At 50.4% G+C, this 23323-nt stretch overlaps 2 long non-coding RNA genes across 2 annotated transcripts; both read left to right on the top strand.

Moving 5' to 3' along the window:
* Positions 1 to 336: 336 nt before the first annotated feature.
* LOC118712889 lies at positions 337 to 16280 on the top strand. The gene is made up of 3 exons (XR_004986157.2): positions 337 to 1214; positions 2594 to 2598; positions 16269 to 16280. It is a non-coding gene; the product is annotated as an uncharacterized LOC118712889 (long non-coding RNA).
* Positions 7668 to 11447, top strand: LOC118712896. Its single transcript, XR_006740728.1, has 3 exons — positions 7668 to 9116; positions 9724 to 9919; positions 10840 to 11447. It is a non-coding gene; the product is annotated as an uncharacterized LOC118712896 (long non-coding RNA).
* Positions 16281 to 23323: the final 7043 nt, after the last annotated feature.

The raw sequence follows: 23323 nt of genomic DNA, 5'->3' as shown, positions 1-23323 counted from the left end.
AAGTTTCACCTCTTGAGGATAATCACCCATTTTTTTGGGAGGGAAAATGCAGTTACAAAGTAATTTTTGCTGTATCTTCTCCATTGTATAATCAGGGTTCTTTTAAAAGCACGAGCAAGACACAGTGCTTGCTCCCTACCCAGGGAAGGTCATTTGAGAGCAGAGGCCAGATTCCACAACAGGCCTCAGATGGAGCACAGTCCGAAGGCATGAGGGCTGTGCTCCATTGTAGGGCCTTATGCGAGAGTTCTGGATCCAAATTGTATCCTCTTTTATCTTTTGAAGTGAGTACATCATCATCGCTTGTGCTTGGGCCAGACATTGCGCACGCACACACACACACACACACACACACACACACACACGCATACCCACCCCACCCCACCGTACCCCACCCCTCAGGGGTGACCCTCAGCCCCTGGTTTTCTAGCATCAGCTGTCCCAGCAGGCCATGAGGACTGTGGTTGCGGCTGGGGTTTGGGTTTGGTGAAAGCTTAGTGCTCCTGACAGAGGACTGAACTCGGGGCAGACGTGGCAACAGAAAGCTGTCTGGAGGCCATGTAGGGGGTGGTCCCAGGCTGTCAGATCCGCTCCACAGACCGCTCGGTGTGTCTGTAGTGAGCACAGCACGTACGGTGCATGTAAGTGATCTGACACTCACACAGCTAAATGTAATCTATAATTTTGAAGTGAGGTTGAAACATGAAAGATCATGCTTTTCCAACTGCTCTGTGGCTTACACTCCTTTTTGATGATGATAGCTGAAGCCTGCCGGCATTTGAACATTTCCACCCATTTGTTCAGACACCTGCAGTTGGGTGCCAGTGCCGATATTTAATTGTTTGAGGGTAAATTATAAAATCCTGCAGAGGCTGTTTTCACCCTGGAAAGTAAGAGAGGGTCTCTTACAAACACTGGCTGCCTGCTCCTTGCCTGTCCCGGGACTTAGGTGCCGGCCGCTCTTAGGGGAGTCCACGTGGCAGTGCAGCCACCAGCTCCCGGCACTCCCTGGGAGACTGTCTGTCAGGAGCTGTAGTTCATCCTGGATTCTGAGACAATGATTGGCTGAGTCAAAGGTCTGCTTTATCAGCCCGAAGACTTCCTTTATTTTTAAGTTTGGTCACTCACCTCTGCTCCTGCGGACACTCTGCAGCCACAGAAGATGCCAGAACGAGTTTAAAACGGCCCACAGGATAGCCAGGGCGCTCTTGGCAGTAGTTCCTAGCAGTTGTGACGTCAAGGCTGCCATTCAAAGCTGAGAAAATGGAAACCCTGGCCTCTGTTCGCATCAGTGACCCGGACGAGCTGTTGTTTCTCAGGCATCCAAAGCGCGCTGTGTCTGGCAGAGCTGTGCATTCCATGCCTGGGTGACCTGGTTAAATGGGGGAAACCAAGTGCTGTCTGTCCGCTGAGTGCTCTCCAGAGCGAGCGCTCCGAGCTCCTGAAGCGGGCCTCCCTGCCGAGGCCTAGCAGTGGGGCTGCAGCACACACTCAGCTTCTGTTCAGGGTCTTGAGAGAGAATGTCTTTATCAGTGGCCCTCATTAATATGCAAAGCAGCCAATCATTATGATGTCCTTGGGGTCAGTGCCACCAACTCCTCTTTGGAAACCAGTGCTGTGTTAAACATCTTCTGGATTCATAGTTCAAAACCACTTACACTGCCACCTCTTCCTTCCATCCCACCTCTGCTCACCTCATTCCCGTCAGCCTCTGGACCTCGAAAGGCTCCTGTGTGTACTTGCATGTTGATTTTGCACTTTGCATCATTGAGCATGGGTATCCTTTGCATGTGTACGAAAAGAACCTCAGCTCTTATGTGTAGGACACAGGCTCTGGATGGTCCCAAATGAAGAACACCTTTCATTTTCAGAGGCAAGGAGCTGTTTCAGAGTGTCACGGAACTGCTGTCTCTTCAGAGCAGGCCAAGATCCCCACAGCAAACAACAGTCTTGCAAGGCCAAAGCTCACTCGGTGTTCTGGTGGCTTTACGCATTTCCCAGCTTAGACGCAGTCCTCTGAGGGCACGCGTTCTTGGGTTTCTCTGGCGTGGGGGACATTATTTTCTTAGATGCTGGGAGACGGACATAATAGTAGGAAAAGTGCAACAACCACACTTTGTATTCCAGAGTCATGTTGGTTACTAGTAAGTCAATATGCATTTGAGGTTTTACGTTACAAATCCCATTAAATCTCTCTCAAAATAGCCCTTCTCCGAACTTTTGATTGAAGAATATGCAGACACCAAAACGGTTTAGTTTTATACACAAGTGTATTTACAGGGTTTTTTTTATCAGGAAGAATCTTGACACAGCTGGGACCTTTTTAAAGTAGATTATTATAAGACAAGATTCTTCCAGGGTATAAACTCCTGTCTTTTGGAAAAGAAGTGGAAACTGTGAGGTAGCTGGGTAAAGATGGAATGGATGGAATGTGTCTTGTAAAATTTGGTTTTACACTGAGAGTCGCCTGAACTGCAGTCAAGTTTTGCCTGGACAGCAGACCTGCCCAGGGGTCAGCTCAGCACCATGTGGCTGAATGCCACGTCAGTGCCACCATAGATGCAGCAGTGGGCATGGACGTGGAGCCCATGAGCATGCGTGCTTTGGACTAGGGAGAACCTTGAAATGGGTGGAAAACCAGGACATTACTTTCTACTTGTGGACTAGAGGATTAGTGCTTTTTTGCTGACTGCTGTTTGCATTTCAGTAATCCTTTTATTCTTCCTTTCTCTGTCACGATCATTACTAGAGGTTGTTATCTGAAGATAATGGTCTAGAAAACTGACTTTGAGAGAATCAACTTAAAGCTGAGTCACACATTTAAAATGCACAGTAACATCATTTTTAACCCTCACCCAAGGATATGTTTATGGATTTTAGAGAAAAGGAAAAGAGAGGGGAAGAGAAAGAGAGAGAAACATTTTTAAAAGTATTTTATTGGGATTAACTTTTATTAGGAGAAGTTTTAAAAATGGAATCTTAAGCTTGTTTTACATTATATAACAGAAATTTGGGATATGGCGCAACAATATGTTATTTCTTTAGAGCAAAGATTGAATGTTGACTTCTGTGGTAGAATCACAACCTAAAGAGGGTGCCTACACATTCAAATGTTCCCAGGGGCCGCTCTCGGTCTTTTGATAGACAAACCATTCTCTCAAAGAGTCTCTCGCTCATGTAATCATTTCTGTTGACTTTTCCTTCCTTGAACAGTTAGCAACTGTTCAAACTCTCTTTGACCCTTACTTGTCCATGACCATGTGTGACAAAAGAGCAGGCAGTTCTCTGGAGTCATCCTTGTCGACTTCATGTAAACGTGCAGTTTCACCTTACAAGTGAACTGTATTGTGTTTGCATTTTTATTCTGTGATGCTAACCAGCCAAGAAAGTGAGCAGGAATAGATACTCATGTTAATGTGATCTACACATTGAGTGATAACTTGGTCAATATTTTTCTATTCTGATGACCTATGCTTCCTTCTGCAGCCTGGTAACCACAGGGAGTCAGCGAATGATTACTCAAGTTACTAAGGACCCTTGCCCCTTCTTCCCCCCCTCCCCACCCCCATCATGTTATAGGCAAAGCACTCTGGTAGGCTTAGTGGGCTTTATACTCAACCACATAGATTTGCATTGCCATCCCTGGCACTTCACTAGGTTATAAAACTTGGGTGAATTATTCACAGAACCTAAAATTCTTGATCTGTCATGTAGAGTAATAAAACCCACTCATAGCATGGTATAGGAACCAGAGCCCACATATATAAAACTCCTGGATAATACATAGTGCATGCAGCTCAAGAAGTGATTTCTAGCCCAGCTAGCATGACTCAGTGGTTGAGCATCAACCTGTGAACCAGGAGGTCACAGCTCAATCCCCGGTCAGGGCACATGCCCGGGTTGCGGGGTCGATACACCCCGTGTGGGGCGTGCAGCAGGCAGTCGACCAATGGTTCTCTCTCATCATTGATATTTTTATCTCTCCCTCCCTTCCTCTCTGAAATCAATAAAAATATATTTTTAGAAAATTATTCCTATTAGAGTTGCTATTGTATTTCTGTGGTGCCTTTCACTTCATATGAGACGTTCCCATTTAATTCAGCAGAAGAACTTAAATTTTAGCAAAGTCACTGAAGCTTTTTTAAGGTGTGCAGTGACCCAAGGAGACTAAATTTCACAAGATTATGTTTGATGATTGTGTACACCATGGATTAGATCACATAATTTGATAGCTGTTTTCTTCATGCTATAGATGAGAACACTGAGACCCAAGAAAATTACATAACTTTCTCTGGATCTCATGGTTTGTGTCTGGCAGAGCCGAGTCCCTGTATTTTTCCACCACACGGTTGCTCGCTGGCAAGTTGACCAATTAAAAAGGCCTTTATACTTGTGGGGGAACAGTGTTCATTGGAGGCGGGAATGGGAGAGAGCGGACAGAGGCAGCCGTCACTGAGAAAGGGGCTGGTCAGATCGGTGACGACTGGCTCAGCTCTGTTCAGTAAGGAAGGGAGTCAGGGTCCCAACTCCCAAGCTTGGTCAGATGGCCATACAATTAGTTAAACTAAAGGAAGTAGACTGCGTTGGTTTTGTTCTCTCCTAATGAGTTTAAATGACCTCACTGTCCAATTGGAAATTCTAGTATGAAGGATTAACAGAAGATGGCAGTGCTGAATAAATAAACTTGGCTATTGTACCTTCTGGCCAGTTATCATCACAGTCCCTTACACCTTGTCAGAAAGGAGCGCCATTTCCATAGATTCTGTGTTTGCGTGTTTGTTTTGTTGGATGGGTCCTGCTGTGCACCGAGAGACAGACTTTGCTAGGCCTGCTTTGCAAACAAATCTGTTCACGCACACTGTCTTCTCTCCCTGTATGTTACCCTGGCTCAGCACTCCCAGCACACACACAGAAGCCTGGGAGTCTGGAAGCTTGTTTGCTCTCAGACGTGTGCAGGCACCAGAGGCAAACGCCCACTTGCATTTACAATGAGCCCCTCTACCTACCCTGCTTCAGTTTCTGAATCTTCACGATTTCAACCCTAGACCGTAGATACTCTTAGTTACACTGCAGCTCAGCATATACACAGCACCCCTGGGAGGCACCCTGCGGGCTGCCATCAAACCATGGACTGAGCTCAGTAAACGCAGAAAGCTCTTGTTGCCCTCCAGGGCATTCTGCAGGCCGTAAGTGGGGCTAGTCCCCTGAGGTGATAAAGCCTAATACTGGCCTCTCCAAAAAGGGATGGTCTGTCCCTTTGTCAGATTGGGATGTGAACTTAAAATAACGTATATCCATGCAGTCACTTCCTCCCTATAGGTTTTTGCAGGTGATCTCTAATATTCCAGCCAAGTTCAGGTTTTTATGACAGGAAGTATGAATGACAAGAGTAAATAACTTTTGCTTTCATGATACAGCACAGGAAGTAACGTTTCATGCCAAATAAATCTTCAGGGAGGAAAAAAGAGCCGGCTTATAAATTTAACGTACATCAGTTTCCTAGAATCTTTGCTCTCTTAAGTGGAAATAAAACCATAATGTGGTCTTAACTTTTTTCCCCGCTTGACTTTTATTGTCAACAAATGTCTTTATTTTGGGGAAAGATATTTTCAGGTTGATGTGACCCAATGTGATGGAGAACCATTAAAAACAAAAACAAAAACAAAAAAACTCTCAAGTGAAACTAGCAAGGCCAGACTTTATGGAATGAATAGCATGAAGAGCTTAAAGATCCTACATAGGAAATTACATCTTCCTTGAAGACTCAATGGCCAGCCCTGGCCAGGGTGGCTCGGTTGGTTGTAGTGTCATCCTGTGCACCAAAAAGGTTGCCTGTGTGATTCCTGACCAGGGCACATGCTGGGTTGCAGGGTATGCAGGAGGAATCTGATTGGTGTCTCTCTCTCTCTCTCTCTCTCTCTCTCTCTCTCTCTCTCTCTCTCTCTCTCTCTCTCTCTCCCTCTCTCTCTCTCCCCTTCCCCTCCACACACACACCTCCTCTTCTCTCTATCAAAATGACTTCTCTTAAAAGTGAGTTGCCATATCATCATTCACCCTCGAAACTGAGAGTTCCCAGCCAGCATGGCTCAGTGGTTGAGCGTCAACCTATGAACCAAGAGGGCACATGTCCAGGTTTCAGACTCAATACCCAGTGTGGGGCATGCAGGAGGCAGCCAGTCAATGATTCTCTCTTATCGTTGATTTCTCTGTCTCTCTCTCCCTCTCCCTTCCTCTCTGAAGTCAATAAAAATATATTTTAAAAAGCCACACAAAACCTGAGGAATCCCCCAACTTCCACTTACTCTGGTAGCCATATTCAATAAGCAAGTGGCATCAGCTACACCCTAATAAAAATAAAAGGAATGAATGATCACACAGGAAAGACAGTTTTGTGTGTGTGTGTTTTTTTTTAACATCACAAAGTTTACATATGAGCAAGTTTAAAGAAAAAAGAGAGAATTGGGTAGAACTTGAGTTAGGTTTATCATAACCAGAATTTTAGTAACTTTGTTTTTCCCTAATTAAAAAAAAAAATTAAAAAATGGGAAAACAGGTTTTTCCCTCATCTTTCTATCTTCTTAAAGCCAGAGGAACTTGAAGTAAAAGGAAAGTATTAAGAGACCATCATTGTGAGGACTAATATTACACATGCATGCGTCACATGGATGGATGGAGGCCTGACAGATTAAATTGCCTGAGAACTGCCCCACAGCAGCCCTTGTGAGGCTGTGGGCAGTGGGTCAGTGTTCCCCTGGGAGCTACAGGTTAAAGATTCAAATTTAACTCTGACCTTGAGCCTCACTTAACCATACTGCCTGAAAAGAAGGCCTCGAATCCCCTCTCCCTCCAAAACTCAATATCAAGTTTTGCAAACAAGCAGTTTGCAAATTATGAGAAGCTGTTTTCAGAAAACAAACTAGTGTTAGCGTGACAAGTGCTTAATTATCATTAACTTTCTCTAAATTCTGCAAAGAATATATTTGTGTCTGGCATGATTATAATCCTGCCTCGTGTGTGTGTGTGTGTGTGTGTGTGTGTGTGTGTGTTTTAAATATGTTTTTATTCATTTCAGAGAGAGAGGGACATCATAGATGAGAGGGAACTGTCATTCAGCTGCCTCCTACGCGCCCCCCACTGGGAATTGAGTCTCTCAACCTGGGCATGTTGGGAATCAAACGGTCACCTCCTGGTTCATAGGTTGACTCTCAGCCACAGTGCCCCACCAGCTGGGCTCCCGGGTGGTTTTCAAGGCAGTTTCCTATATGCTGTTTAACTTACCAGGCACCCCAGCTGGGTGAGACCGGCACACCTGCTCATGGAAGGCTGCAGGCAGGGTGGTCAAGGTCAGGCTCCCTGGCTCTCTGTGCCGGCTTTACCGCCTGCTGATTACGTGTCCCTGGCCAAGTCCTTAAGCTCCCAGCTCAGTTTCCTTGTCTGCGGGATGGGGGGAAGAGTAGAATGCAGCCGGCAGGGTTGCTGAGAGGGTCCAATAGGCAGATGTGTGAGTGTCAGTCTGTTTATCACTGATGGTGAGGGTGGCTCAGAGAGGCTGGTGGTCCCTAACCCTAACCCTCACCCTCACCCTCACCCTCCCACCAACCCCTCCACCCCCTGGAGGAGGCACAGCCCCGAGCCCAAATGAAGGACAGGCTTTTTTAAAGCTTCTCTGTCAGCAAAATGTCTCTTAGTCCCTTCAGAGAAGGAACTCTGGCACCTTCCGTACTTTTTGGGGTGGGATAAAAGCAATTCCTCTTACTCACTTTGCCCAGCTGTCAAGACATTCTACTCTCCTCTGATGTAAATGACCAGGTGCGGCTAACGCCGAGAGAAATCCTAAAGGTCACCCTCTAGTTCTTCATGGCCAGTTTTCAAAGCGTGCTTTGGTGTGAAAGCCAGATGCCGTTCTGTGAATGTGACAGGGCCTTAGCAGTAGTGCTATTCTCCTCCCCCTCCCCCCATCACAGAGACCTGGACCAGGTCTTCTCACACACCCCCTCCTCACCCCCTCCCCCACCCCCGCCCCGGGCGGTGCTCAGCACCCGTGTCTCCTATGTCTCGGTGCCCAGCAGGGAAGGCGATTTCCATCTTTGAAATTTGGAGATAAACACGAGTAACTCTTTCTCTCTCCCTGAAGGGTTAACACTCGAACCAGCTTCAGATTGGTTCACTTGAATCTTAAAATTACTTTTCTGGTCACGCTCTCTGAAGGTCTAGGCATTTGTAAAATGTCTTTTTTATCCCCTTTCTCTGATGCTGTCTCCTTTGGCTGTCTTAATTACACGGGGCTGAGAAACCAAATTAAAATTAGGCGTGGCTGGCGAGCAGTGAGCACGCTGCATGCCTTTAGCTTTGCTTGTTGGGGTTACTTTCCTCGCTGTGCTGCTTTCTCTCTCCCCCCCCCCCCCCCCCCCAAAAAAAAGGAAATATCATAAGCTCTTTTAGAAATACTCACAGGAAGTGAGTATCCACATGCTGGTTCCTCGCCAGTAACTGAGCGTTGACAGGTGGAGAATGGGGCTGCAGCCCGCCCCGATTTCTCTGAACCGCCCCCCCAAGGATTTACTCCAGGGCATAGGGGCCGAGGGAGTCAGAGGAAATGGGTCACAGCGTGTGATCTGGAGACGGTGATTCAGGAGCCCCGATGGGGTCCGGGGGCACGTGGCTGCCCTCTCTGAGGTTTTTGCTCACTTCTCAGAGGCCGGGCTGCCTTCTAAAAATTCATGCTCGCCCCACCGCCAACAACGATTCTTTTGCAATGAATCACTTCCAGAAATGAATAGCCACAGTTTTTTGGAATGACTGTTGTGAAATCCCTCGTTTATAATGGCAGGTTTTCAGTTGGTGGTTTTATCAGAGGAGAATTTCTCAAGATCAAAACGAAACCTCCTCTTTAAAAAGAAAGAAAGTACTGGCTAGACAGAAAGCAAAAGTGTTCCCAGCGTCCTGCCGAGGAGCTGTCACGGAGGACCTCTGGACCTTTGTTGAGAGACGTGCCCATGTGTTTGCCGGAATATATATGTATTTATTTGTGTGAGTTCTTGGAATTATGGATTCTTTGCTGGTAGACGGTGATTTCCTGTGTAGAAGGTCACTGGCTACGAGAGACGCTCCACGGGGTGAGTGGGAGGTATAGGTTGAGATTGTTGCTAACCTGGCATTCGTCGCCTTGACCTGCGGGTTCCAAGGACTGCTGGCAGGCTCCTAAGTGTTCTGCTTTGCATGATTTAATGATGGAACTGCAGGGCTCACAGAAGCTGGGGAAGGGATTTTCAGAACGTGGATTAATTGACTAGTCCTGGAATCTTTTGAATATACTAGTCCTTTTGGCGGAGGGAGGGGGGGAAGGGGGGAGAACAGGGCTTTTACAAGTACAGTTACTGCTCTTCTGTGTTGAAGTATCATTCTCTCCCTTTATGTGAAAGAAAGAAATGACTACATGGTCTCAACAAAAAAATAGTTATGATGAAGAAACTTCCATCTGGATTACTCCTCCCTCCCCCCCTTCTAAAGCCTTCACAGGGAAGTCTTCCGTGGAGAGGACTAACCTGGTGGGACCTGCCCGGGAGTTCTGTCTCATGCAGACCCCGGGGGGCTGGGCTGTGGGCAGCACGTCAGCCAGGGGGCCGAGGAAGGAACGGTTACTGACTGGAAACAGTGAGTGCGGCTTCGGGATTGTTGTCTCCAGAGTGGAGACGCTGTGTGACCTACTGACTCATTTCATAGGAATTGAGAAAACAACCTAGTGGTTTTCATTGTGAGTCCTGGAGGATTCCAGAATCCGTGTGTCTGCAGAGAGGATGAGCTGGAGGCCGGCGGGTGGCCACTCGCTGTCTCTGCTCGCCTGCTCTCCCGAATGAACCCACTGCTTCCTCCCGGCCGGCCGGCCCGCGCCCGGGCACCCTCTGTGTGCGTCTCGGTGGTGAGTATGGATGGCAGCGATTTCTGATTTCCACTGGTTCTTTCTTTTAAATTTCTGTAAATGGCATCTCACCAAAAGAAAGCTGTGAAGGACATTTTTTATTTAACTGTGTAAATACTCTGGGCATGGTGATAATTATAAAAAACAACACAACACAGGCACCAATGAAAGCGAAGGGTTAAGATATGTTTCGCTATTTTTTGGTGGTGTGTTGATGTGAAGGCAGCTTTGATTTTGACATTTATATGAAGTGATTTTGTATAATGTTATTTAAAACACAAGTATGGAAGGTAACAGTATAGTCTAACAAAAATAATATGATTACTAATAGTTACATGAAAGGCATATGTGTGGGGCTCATACTATTCATGTGCAGAGGGACTTTTGATTCCTAATGTTTTGGTTTTAAATCAATGTTACCAGATAAGCTAAAGGTGTGGAAAGAGGTCAAAGAAAAATATATTGAATCTGGCTAAAAGCAGACACTAAGATATTTGAAGTGATTGATAGCTATTTGAAGTGTTGCATTATTGCCCTCAGTATGATTTTATATTTGCTGGACCGTCCAGATCACCCCTCTAGTTACATTCTTCATTGATGCAAAAGGTGTTTCGTGTGTGATGACTACAGGATTTCTCGTTCTCTTGGGGATGATTGAATAGAAAGGGTCAGTCGTGCTGGTGATGTTTATTCCATTTACTGCCTCAGGTCTGAGTGCCCTGAAGGTAGGGACTCCAGCCTAAATCGAGCTCTTAACCTTTTTGGGATGTCAGGCCCCTGTGAGACTGTGCGGAAGCCACCCCCAGACACCCACATTCGCCTGCTTGTTGGGGCATTCTCAGCCCCAGGGAAGCTCACCTGAGGCCTCCGGCCTAAACCGAGGCAGTACCCCGAGACTGTGCTTTCCTTTCGGGTCCCAGGAAACACTCTGATCTGCAAGGAGAGGCGTCCAAGTCAGAAGGAAGCGTTCTCTGTGGTTGCGAGGTGGGAGGACAGAGCCGGGGACACGGAGGAAGGGTGGAGAAGACATGTGACTAATATGAAATGGAGATACAATAGTAGCTAACATCACCAGCACCTCCAAGCAGAGACCCCAGGATCCCTCAGCATCCCACCACATGTACTTTGAAGCACACTGTGAAGTCCCCAGAGGCCTGCAGACGCAGCGTTCAGCAGCTGGGAGTTCTCCTCGTGCATATAATGAACTCGCTTTTCTTCCTTGTTTCTTTCCCATTGTGTGTGTGACCAAATTAGGTAGGTCAGCAAGTCATCTGAGCTCCAGAAATATAATGTATAAGATTGCACCAAACTGGGAAGTTGATTCTCCATTAGCAGAAGAAATTTGGTGAGAATAGATACATCTATTGAGTATTAAAAAAAACAAAAACAAAAAAACACTGTTTTTAAAAATGGTTGCTCTCATTGCCCTTCCACTAAATTGAAGTCAATACTGGAATGCTGTTGTGGAAAAAAATATACATGATTTTGGGTGTATTGAAAGGAATGTGACATAAAAGGGTATGAGAATAAGACCTGCTAGTCAGGCTCATTGTTGTGTCTGCTTTGGGTCCCACTGGAAAGCAGATTGTGGGCCGTTGGAAGCTGACACACAGGCCCAGAGAAGCCACGCGCCCTTCTAGCGCAAGGGGTCTGTGGACTGCAGAAGGTGGCGGGTTTCCTCCCGGTGGCTGTCACGGTCTGATTTACCTTTACATTCCTGGGCCCAGCACGGGACCTGCTTTCCTTCGGTGGGTTGTGATACTTTATTTTTTTAATTTATTTTGTCCTTTTTATTGAATTCATTGGGGTGACACTGGTTAACAATATGATACAAGTTTCAGGGACACAATTCTACACCACATCTGTACACCATATTGTGTGTGCACCACCCCGAGTCAAGTCTCTATCCATCACCATTTATCCCCCCTAACGCCCCCCTGTGAGCACCACCCTGTTGTCCATTGCAGTACTTAAATGGCTGACGTGGGGGGACCTCGGTGACACTGTGATCGGCTCAGCAGGAGTAAATAGATTCAGGTAGAACTGGAGGACATCAGGTACATAATAAACTTGTTTACTGGCTGATTAATAGATAAGAAAGACCATCTCCATTGCCAAGGTGATAAAATAGATGCGTGGCTGGCTGAGGGAAGTGATGAAATCTCTGGTTGGGATCTCCTTCAGGACAAGACCCGGTCACTCTGTTTCGGATGGCAGACACATGTATTGGGTCGTTCAGCAGACACGGAGGGCCTCTTTGCCTGGCGCTCACAGTCCTGGTAGAGGAGGCAGGATTCACAGCAGGTTCGTACGTGTGATCGGTGCCATGAGCGCGTAGAAACAGCACGCCGGGTGCCATCCAGGAGGCTTCCTGATGCTGGTGATGTCCCTGACTCCCAGAGGCCAGCGCTCGCTCCACGGGTCAGCGAGAGGAGGGAGGCAAGCACTGTGCTGAGGGGCCAGCCAGAAGGAGCCGCCTATGCAGAGCTGTGAGGGTGAGGGTGGGGGTGGGGGGAAGGGGTGATGGAAGGAGAGGAAGTGAGGGGTCATTGATAACAGAGGTCTGACGCCCCAGCTTGCTGGCCTGGAGATGTCTCCCCGGGAAGCCAGTGTGGCAGGAAGCACACTCAGGAAGATCAGTGCCGTGCGGAGAACAAATCGGGGTGGGGGTGGATGAGGGGCCCTGTCAGGCCAGGTAAGGAGACCAGGTAAAGAAAGCTGCTCTCGTCACATACAGCGGGGAAATGATGGGGACACCTTTGGAAGTAGACTCAAGAGAGATGAGCAGCCCTGGCCAGGTAGCTCAGTTGGTTAGAGTGTCGACCCGATTCATCAGGGTTTCAGGTTTGATTCGAGGGCACATGCAACAGTCAGTCAGTAAATGCATAGATGGGTGGAATAGCAGGTTTCTCTCTCCTCTCTCCTCTCCCTCCCTCCCTCTCTGTCAATTTTTTAATGTGGTATTTTTAATTTTTTTCTAACTCATTTGTAGTAACACTTCTTTTAAAATAAGAATAGCAGAAAGAAGAAATAAAAATTATATCTGATCCCATCACTTAAAGCCCTACTAATATTTCCTGCCCACATGTGGTAAAGGAGGCAGGATTCATAACAGGAATCATAACTTCCTGAGGATAGATTATTTGCAATGAATTCATTAAGTCAAAAAAGCTTAACTTTTTAAAGATTCTTGATACTTTTTGCCATATTGTTTTCTGCAAAATTTGTACCAAATTATCCACATTGTATAGCAATGTATGAAATGCCCATCTCACCATATTTCCATCAGTATTGAATATTACCTTTAAAAAAAAAAAAAAAAAACTTCAGACAAAAACGTTACATTATTTTTGGTTCATTTATGTTACAGCTATTTAATTAATACCCACTCTGTGCCAGGCAGGTGTCTTTTTTTTAAAATCCTCACCTGAGAATATTTTTCCATTGACTTAGAGAGAGAGAGAGAGAGAGAGAGAGAGAGAGAGAGAGGTCTCCTTTCAAAGCCTGGCACTCAGACCAGCCTGCTGACATTTGTCATTGAGGGGCCCTGGTTCACAGTGAGTGATTAAGTCGCATGAACCTGAGGTATGGCGTTTCATTACCTTTTCCAGCCTAAGTGATGAGCACCTGGCGGTCCCATGGTTTCTGAGGTCCGATAGGCTCCCAGATCTGAGATGGGTTTGCAGCTGTCTTAGCAGACCGGCTGCTGGTGCTCGGTGCGGCCAGAGCCTGCCCAGGGGGACAGCACAAGGCACCTTCGGCCTGCCTGGGGTCGCCACTAGGAATCAGTGGTGGCTCAGTGTCCTGCACTGCTTCCCCTCCGACCCTCCGTTTCCTGTCTGTGAAGCCAGTGGGTTGTGTCAGGCTATGTGGGAGGTTTTCTCTTCATCCCACATCTGTGATTGTAATCTCGAACACACAGCGTAGGTCAGCACCCACCCCTTCCTCGGAATCTGGGAAGGCAGTGTTTTCCCGCTTCTCTGAACGGACTTCCCAGGAAGTGACAGCCACCGAAGTTGGCAGACTCTGGGCCTGGGGCTGGCAGGGCTGGCGTTGTGAAGCCCGTTAGCTCCCGGGGAGGAATGCGGGGCATCCTGAGGCCTTTGGGAGGAAGCCTTACTCACAGGACGCTGTGAGCTGACCAGCTGCTGACGGGGCACATTCCCGCCTCTGCCGACCTCAGGAGACCCCTCTGTGGTCCCTGTCACCTTTGTTCTGGGTCGGCTGCCCATAGTGAGTGATGCTGTGGCATTTTAGAAGTCTGACCAGCAAGCGCTTTGAAATGGGAGAGTAGTTACACTAAAGAAAGAATAATAACGCAACCTAAATTGATGTTCTAGTAACATCAACAATCAGCAGAGGCATCCTATTTGAATGAATGATTTTCAGGTAAAAAAATTAAGTAGCCAGAGTTTTCCTCTTGCCACTGTCCCCTCTCACTTATATGCCCCAGCAGGAGGCAGCATGTTACTCCCCAAACCACCGTGCTGTCTCCTGTTCTCAGCCTCTGAGAACAGCGCCCCATCCTCACCCGCTGTCCACCTCCCAGCACCAGCAGGCGGGCAGGGGGCTCAGAGGTGCCCACGCCGACCTCTCCCAGCCCAGCACCGCCTTTCTCTCTGCAGACACGAAAGCACCAAAGGACCGAGTTTATTAGGCTTTCCTGTGATAATTTTCAAACCTCCCGAATCATTATTTGAACTCAGAAGTAGAATATCGAAGACATTTTTTTCTAGTTCCTTTTTTCTCTAGTTTGCAGATTTGATTTCCAGGAAACTGTTAGCAGTTTCTATTAGTAGAGTAAGATAGTGAACACCATCACAAACACCAAGAGAAGCTGCTCCTAGTAATTTACCAGGAGCAGGGGTGTGTGGGGGGGAGGGGAGCTCTTTAGTTACAAAACACTGCTCTAACCCCCGACCTCCTGCCTCCCCTGCAGTTAACATGCAAAGAGGACCCTGTAGGAGCCCACCCTTCCCACAGTCATCGCCATGGTGTGACTCAGGCTCGTGAATCATCTAAACCCACAGCTGTTTAAATAAGGAAAGTAAGATTGCGCGGCCATAAATGCTGTGCAGTGAGGCTGAGGTTCTTTTCCAAACCCCGTGATGCTAGCGCTGGGAATCCTGAGGAAGGTGTCATTCCATTGGGAAACTGAGTCACACCTGCGTGGAACCCACCCGGTCTCCCCCGGGGTGGCTCAGGCCAAAAATGGAAATAGCTTTAAAGCGAGTTTACATCCAAACACAGTGCAGCCTTTGGGTATAGCCACAGGCAGAGGGATTGTGTATCAGGTTGTAAGGAAAGGAAGCGATCTTTGAGGTGCACCTTTAACTTGTAAGATCGGAATCTGGGAGAGAAAGCCCTAAGGAACTACTTAACGTGTTCCTCTCGGGGATTAAAAGCCAACGGAGGGCACTGAGAACCGGGGTTTAAGATCCATCAGGAAGATTTTCCCGTGTGCTGTTTTTAACACACTGATTCCACCACGAGCGAGCCCGTGTGAGACTGAGATGAACCGCTGGGACGGCACTGCCTCTGAGCTGTGGCCTCCTGGGCGCCGGTCCCGATGGACACCCCGAGCTCCAGCTCGAGGCGGCTGCGTTTCCCGTGGCCCCCGTGCTCGGGGTCTGGATCAACCAGGATAACCCATTCTGTGTTCATTCACGCAAACAGGTGAGAACAGACCTGACCCCGCACAGGTGCTAGAGGGTAGTGTCATAGTGACAGCAGTAGCTGACGCCCTGGCCGAGCACCGTGCCAAGTTCCTCACTTGGTTGTCTGTTTTAATAAACAGTCCCGTGAGGCGGGTACCATTGCTACACCCATTTCACAGAGAGAGGACTGAGGGTCAGAGCGACCGGTCAGTCATTCCCCCCAACATCAAACCGCTCAGGGGGGAGCCAGGGATCCAGTCACAGCAGCCTGGCCCCTAAGCCCCAGGCTTTCATTTGTATCCTGTTCTGTTTTCATAAATGACTCCTGTTTGGGAGGTATTTTTACCTTTTGGGGCCACTCAGTTTCTTTTGGTAAATTGCCTTCTTTTTTTAAAGAATGTTTTATTGATTTTTAGAGAGGAGAGAAAAACATCCATGTGAGAGTGCAGCATCAGTTGGCTGCCTCCTGCACACCCCCTCCTGGGGATCCAGCCCGCCACCTGGGCACGTGCTCAACTGGGAATCGAACTGGCAGCCTCCTGGTGCACATGATGACGCCCAAGCAACTGAGCCACACCAGCCAGGGCTGGTAAATGACTTTTTTCCCCCACTGGTTTTCATGTCTTAGAGAAGAAAAGATTCAGCCCCCAAAGCTGGGCATTTTTGTGCCATGCCTGATCACCTGGTTATAGCTTGTTATTAGTGAGGTATATTATCATAAACCGCCCATGACCCCAGCCAATGCGCTGTTGGTTATAAGAGAGGATGTCCAAAATAAAGGTAATTAGCAAAGCAACAAAAACACAGCTTGGCCCATGGCCCCTGATGGAATCCCCTTTCTTTTATTATTGGCAATGAATACGAGCTCATTAACGGTGTGCCTCCCAGTGAGGGTGGGCCCATCACGGAGGCGCCCTGTCAGGCTCCGGAGCCCGGCCCGCTGCGGTGCTGCTGCTGCTGGGTTGGCTGCAGAAGGCCTCAGTCAGGGGAAACTGGTCCCACCCGACACGGCTGAGGGGCTTCGTGCTCTGGTCTCATGGGCGTTCCCCCATCCTGACCGCTGCTTGGGGGTCTCTGTTCCAGCCAAACGAAGCCTCTCTCTGCACAGAAGCTCTTTCCTCTGCTCCTTTCCTAGCAAGCCACCACTGTCCCCTCATCTGAAACCTCCTCCAGGAAGCCTCTCCTGACTGCTCAGGACCCCTCGTGCTCTGCTTACCCCTGTGTGTGTGCGTTACCTGGGGTTCTCACTTCCCCCTGTCTTATATGTCTTCCCGGACGCGCATTGCCCCGGGAAGAGCCAGGATTGGTGTCGTTGGCTTTTGGATAGATACCCTGACACAGAGTATCAGAGAGAGCGAGTGGCAGAAACAACGTGGAAACTAGGAGTGCGGTGTCTGGTGTTGACAGGTAGGAGGCAGTTTCCCATGCCTCCCCTTACTTACTGAGTCTGCGAGACGGAGTCTGGATCCCACGGCACCTGCGTGCCAACAGCGGCTCGCCCGGTGCGCACACAGTTAAGGGGTGAAGCCGGGACTTGAGCCTGGGTCTCCCGACCCAGGTCCCGTGCTCTCGGACCCTGAGAGTAGGCCAAGACCAGTCTGTAAAAGGGATAGTAAAATCCCTCACAGACGTGTGTCATTCTCATCCTGACCACCTAGAGCCAGCGGGAGAATGGGCAGATCTTCGTTTCTCACTTCACGTTTCCGGTGGAAGCCTTACGCTGGCTCGCGCTGGGTCCTCTCCAAGATCCAGGTTGTTGACAGGGTGAACCTTTCACACTCAGCCAGGCCGCCTGCTGCCCTTCCTGTTGCGGGATAGAGCTTTTGGGAAAGTGGAGAACCGTGGCGGTTCAGGTAAAGTCCTTGAGGGGATTGAATGCGTAAGATCTCTGTGCGCCAGGGGAGTTGGAGGTGGGAGATGTGGGCCGGCTGAGTTGGCCAGTCAGAGGCTGTGGAGAGGCTGTTGGTGGGAAGGCGGGAAGGGCTGTGTGATGAAGCTGTTGAACAGATGCTGATGGCAGAGTGGGGTATTCTCCATGCCTTGCGTGCGGGATGGGGGAGGAAGTGAGCCAGCAGCACACAGAGCTGTAGGTGAACACCCCCCTGGACTGGGGGCCTGCGTTCTTTCCACAGCAGGTGGCCCAAGGAATAGAGCGTCATCAGAGGCCGGAGAGAGAGATTTGGGGCAGCATTTCATAAACTTTAAAAATTCAGAGTTAATACTCAGCCCTGCTCTGTTCTAGGTACTCCTGGCAATGTTGTTGAAGGGAGGAATTTTAGATAGATAGATAGATAGATAGATAGATAGATGGATATATTGATTTCAGAGTGGAAAGGAGAGGGGGGGAGAGAGAGAAGCATCAATGATGAGAGAGAGTCATTGATCGGCCTCCTGCATGCCTCCTACCAGGGATCAAGCCCACAACCCGGGCATGTGCCCTTGTCTGGAGTCAAACCTAGGACCCTTCAGTCCGCAGGCTGATGCTCTGTCTATGAAAAAACCGGGAGGAATTTTTAATTTCAGAGAGAAGTTAATTATGCTACCACAGTAGAATCTTAGACGAGGTTCATAAATCCCTCCAGTGAGTCGAATGTCAGTTATCTGCACCTGGCTGTTGGCAGTAAGACGATACACCAGCATTTATTATGTTTTATTGGGTGGGGTCAAGGTCAGGAAGAGATGGAGATGCGATTAGAGGTGCCTTCCACAGGACATTCAGAGGTCAGAGCAGCCCGGGCAGGTCCACCCAGGCTAATGTCATCGTTCATTCATTCACTCAGCGTGCAATTCTTGAGCACCTACTGTGTGCTGCCCACTGGTTGGCACTGAGAGGATGATGACAGTGATGAAAAAACAGACATGACCTCTGTCATCACGGGACCTACGTGAGTGCACAGAAAGCAGCTGGTGAGGAGTCGGGGTGCCTGCTGCCAGGGAAGAGGTGCTCTGGGGGAAGCTGCCTTCCTCCCGGGAGGTTCGATGAGGAGCGATTCCCAGGGTGCGAGCTGCAGGATGAGGAGGAACTGCGGCAGGAGGAGTTGGAGTGAGGGTTGCCCATATAGACAACAGCACATTAAAAGGCCGTCAGTTGGTCCTCCCCTGCTCTCGAAGGCGCCCTGATAAGCCTGTGGGTGTCCCCAGCCCAGGGCGTCCCAGGGCCTGCCACTGCCCTCTTCCTGTGTCACCTGCGGAGGGAATACACAAGGACGTGAGATGAAGGCAGATCTCGGTGACCGTGACCCGCCGTCATCTCGGCACCAGAAAGCTCGCACACGTCCCAGGGCCGTCGGTGTGACTCCAGGGCGATGCTCGGCTCGCTCTGCTGTGGGCCACGCGGACACTCCCCGGAGCCAGAGCACTGGAGGGGGAGCACAGGGAGTCGGATTGAAAAACAAGCATCTCAGTGGACGCTGAAAAGTGAAACCTGCGTGGTTGGACCCGGGAGGTTCTGGAAGGTCTTCCTCTGCCCGAGGGGGACGTGGGGCCGTCCTCGGGCTCTTTCTGACGTCAGGACCCCTCACGTTTGGGAAGGAAACGGGGCCGGCTGGCAAGGTGGCTGCGGGCTGTGTGCTGCTGAGACCGGACACGGGGGGTCAGGCCTGGGAGCCAGCACGTCCCCCCTCCTTCTCTGCAGTCCCCGTGAGTCACCTCTCGCCTCGTTTTAGAAGAAATGAACTTGGAACTTAGGAGGAAGAGCGCGCTGGCCGCTGTGTACACAGCGTGGTGGGAAGGATCACCTTCTCATCTTTACTGCCCTCAGGGGCAGGCGGGCGGAGCTGCTGGCGGGAGGGGCTGCTTCTCCGGCGGGTGGTGCAATGAGGGCATCTTTGAAGCTGCAGGAGGTCAGTGTGGCTTGCCCACAGGCATGTTCCGCAGAAGTCTCCCTCCGTGCGACCTCCTGTGCTGGGTGTCAGTAGGAATGTTGTGCCTACAGTTAGCTGGGGCTCTGGGGTGCACAGTTGTGCCCATTGTGTAGTTAAAGTAACGCTTTTTCTAAAAAAAAAAAAAAAAAAAAGCTCTACTGCCCTGGCCCGGTGGCTCCTCTGGTTGGAGCATCATCCAAACCAGAAAGGTGGTGGGTTTGATTCCCGCTCAGGAATCTGCCTTCGGGAGACAACCAATTGATGTTTCTCTCTCACATTGATTTCCCTCTCTCTCTCTCTCTCTCTCTCACATCCCCCTCTCTCTTCCTCTCTCCTTTCCTCTCTCTAAAATAAATTTTAAAAATATCCTCAGTGAGGATTAAAACATTTTTTAAATTAAAAAAGGACTCTCCTTTCCAAGTTCTCCTGAGGTGCCAGTCTGAGGTAGCCCCCTTCAGCAGCTGCTCCGGAGCGGGCTGCTGTGTGCCCTCACCATGGCTGTGGCCGTGTCTGCGGAGGAGAGACGAGGCGATGCCCTGTCTCAGTCCAGTGGCCAGTGGAGGTGGGCAGTGCTGAGCCGGTGCTGGGACCCGGCCGTGCTGAGCTTGCGTCTGGGGCCGTGACCAGACGGTGAAAGGAGAAGTGAGGGTATTTTTAGCCGTCAGGGCTGCTCAGAAATGTTGGTTTTCCCCGACCCAGTGGCTCTCAGGGAGAGGCAGCTGTACGCTCATTCGCTCCAAGTCAGCATGGACACGTTTTGCTTCTACAGACGCGTGGGGACGGGCGAGTAGCTGATTTGGTGCAGGAGCTTTGAAACCCCTGATTCAGCTCGCATGTGTGGTGTTCCTGTGAGGGCCCCCGAGAGGCCCAGTGGCCTGGGGACCAGCTGGTTTTCCTGGAAAGGGGCGTGAGGACACCCTTGACTGTGTCTCCTGTATTAGGGAATCCAAGCACGCATGGACGTTCTGCTGTTGAGAACATGTGACCTCTACGATTAGGGTCTTATCATTTGGGGGGCACCAACTTAAACCACTACCGATGTTAAGTCACCTGCGAACGTGGGTACAAGTTTAGAGACGTGGTCAATGGAAGGGAGTCGGCCCGGGCTGATCAGCTATCTCTAGACTCACCTCTGCAGGCCGAGGGGACAATATTAACCCCCTCTGGCCAACGTCTGGTCATTGTTGTGTTTGAAGTGCCTGCTGGCCATCCAAGCCAGTGCTGCCAGCCCCGGGGTGTGTGGACGGAGGACGGGGTGGGGTTGGGAAGCGAGCCTCCTGTCTCTTCCTCCCCTCCCCCTCCCCCAGACACCCACCGCCCGTGAGTCCCTGTGCCTGGGGCGGTCCCGGGCCCCTCTCCCTCCCCATTGAGATGAGGCACGTGTGCAGCTAAGGCTCTGAGTCCCAGCTGGGCCCTCATGGCTGTGAGCCGCTGGGCACATGGCAGTTGCTTCCTGCCCTTGTGCTTCAGTCCCGTCCACCGGATGGGAACGGTGCCAGCACCCTCAGGGCTGCGCCACGGCCAAATGGGTTAATCCCGTGAAGCGCCCGCCAGGGGATGGGCCTTTCCCGGGATGAATCCTGGCCTGCGTTCCTTCCTCCTGCCTCCTGGGCGGCTCGGCCTCCCAGCGGCAAAGTCGGAGCACGTGGATGGACCGGGGAAGCCAAGGGGTCCCGGGATGGGTCCTCGAGGCCCTTCCGATGGTGGGGCGGGGCTCCAGGGCGCCCCCCGGTGCTCGCACGGCTGTCCTGGGCTCCCCGAGAAAGCTGCCGCTCTGGGCCCCGCATGGACACATCTCCCCGGGATGGCTGCGCGGTGGACACACCCCTGGTGGGCAGCTCGCTGGCCCGGAGTCGGCCTCCCGCCGGGTGTCCTGTCAGACCCCGGCGGCCAAGCTCCTGACGAGCTGGTTCTCCCTGAGGAGCACTCTCACTGAGACTTCCACTCTCAGCCGGCACTGGTTCAGGCCCTCTGACTCCTGTGGAAATAGCCCCGAAGAGGTAGGAACACTGGTGTCCGTGCTGCCCCTAGCCCCTCTCCCCCAATGGCTGGTAGCTCAGGCCTCCCCTGGAGAAACGTACGTTTGTAGCGGGAGAGCTTGTCTCCTCCTCCGAATCTGCTCGGTGGTGCTGACCCGCTGGTGGAGAGCTCCCTTCTCTGAGGTCGGTGTGGTTCCCGCCACCTGGGGAGTGGGCAGGTAAGGGGCATCTGCGAACCTGGGGCTAGACTGGTGAGCAGTCTGGGAGTAGAAAGCCAGGGCTAGGGCAGATCAAGTGGTGCTGATTATCTTGCAAGTCACAGACCCGAACTTGTGTGAGATTTCTGAGCTAAAAGGGGGAACCACCTTGAATAGGTAAAACGTCTTGCATCAGTTTTATGTGTAAGTTTATAGTGAACTGAACTGTGAGGATGGTAAATGCCCTTTATCACTCAACGTTGTTAGCTCAAAAAACCAGCAAAGGCCAGCCACTTCTGTGGTCAAAACCAAGGGCTCCCAGTGTCTCTCAAGCAAACCTGGAAATTCTCTCCCTCGCCTGGTGGGGCCGGGCTGCAGGAATGGCTGTATGAGGCTGCCACCTTGTGGCCAGTGCCAGGCAGTGCATGTTGCTGGATCCTCTTTGTGAACTGTATATGTACTAGTACTAGAGGCCCAGTGCATGAATTCGTGCACGGATGGGGTCCGGCTGGTGGGCCCACTCCTGATCCAAGTGGTGGGGGGAGTGAACGGTCGATCGGGGATGGGGCTGGCCAGGAGGGAGGAGCAACTGGCAGTTGTCTGGCCCCGCCTCCTGGTTGAACTTCAGGTCGAACTCTCAGTCAAGGGGACAATTTGCATATTAGCCTTTTATTACATAGGATATGTTTTTAAATATATTTTCATTTATTTCAGAGAGGGAGGGAGAGGGAGAGAGAGATGGAAACATCAGTGATGAAGAAATCATTGATTGGCTGCCTCCTCCATGCCCCCTATGGGGGATCGAGCCCACAATTCCCGGGGCATGGGCCCTGACCGGAACCAACCCAGGACCCTTCAGTCCACAGGCCGACGCTCTATCCACTGAGCCAAACTGGCTAGGGCTGAACTATATTTTTAAAGGTTTTTTACAAAGACTTTTCTAGTCACTCTCTCATTACACGTGTACGTCCATCTCCGGGGCTTTGGTGTCTGTCTAATCTGTACTCTATCCCCTTTAGGCTCAAGAGTGACTATCTTCCAACAGGCTTCCCTGCGGCCTCCCGACCGGCTTTCTAACGTGAAGGTCCTATTGTCTTTTCCAGGTGCGGCGAGAAGACCCCGAGGCCAGTCCCCTGCCCGGACGGACTGGAGATGCATCTCTCCTCCTCGTCTGCCTCCTGCTGACACCTGCTCGCTTTCTGCCTCATCTCAGGTATCACCCCCAGGAAGCCTTCTGCCTTGAATGAAATCATGTGATATGACACTATCATGTGATAGGGAAGGGAGGGAGTGTGAAGAGACATGACACACTTCATCACATTATAACAGGCCTCTCCTTCCTCCCCCACAAGACCAGTGACTTGAGAGGGACTTTTACCTCCAGTCGCAGCGTCTGGCAGTGACCGCTGCTCGCTGACTGAGGAGGGGTAGAGGGAGGGAGAATGAAGCCAGGCAGAGGCCCGCATCTCCACGTTTCCTCTCGGGGATGCAGCCCTCAGACGTGGGGCTGTCACCCTTCTTCGTACCGCTGTCTCCGCCCAGCCCAGCCCAGCCCGCTGGCGAGTGAATCTTCCTAAGCAAACCTCAGTGGTACCCTCTCCTCACACAGAACTCCGTTACGAGAGAGGCCTGGTCCTGCAGGCTGCAGGCCCAGGCCTCCTCACCGCCACCCAGCCAGGGGCTCACACCTCTTTCTAGACGCCCTAAG

The sequence above is a fragment of the Pipistrellus kuhlii genome, unplaced genomic scaffold (genome assembly GCF_014108245.1).
Source record: "Pipistrellus kuhlii isolate mPipKuh1 unplaced genomic scaffold, mPipKuh1.p scaffold_m20_p_10, whole genome shotgun sequence".
NCBI lineage: Eukaryota > Metazoa > Chordata > Mammalia > Chiroptera > Vespertilionidae > Pipistrellus > Pipistrellus kuhlii.
This window is presented reverse-complemented; position numbering and strand designations above follow the sequence as displayed.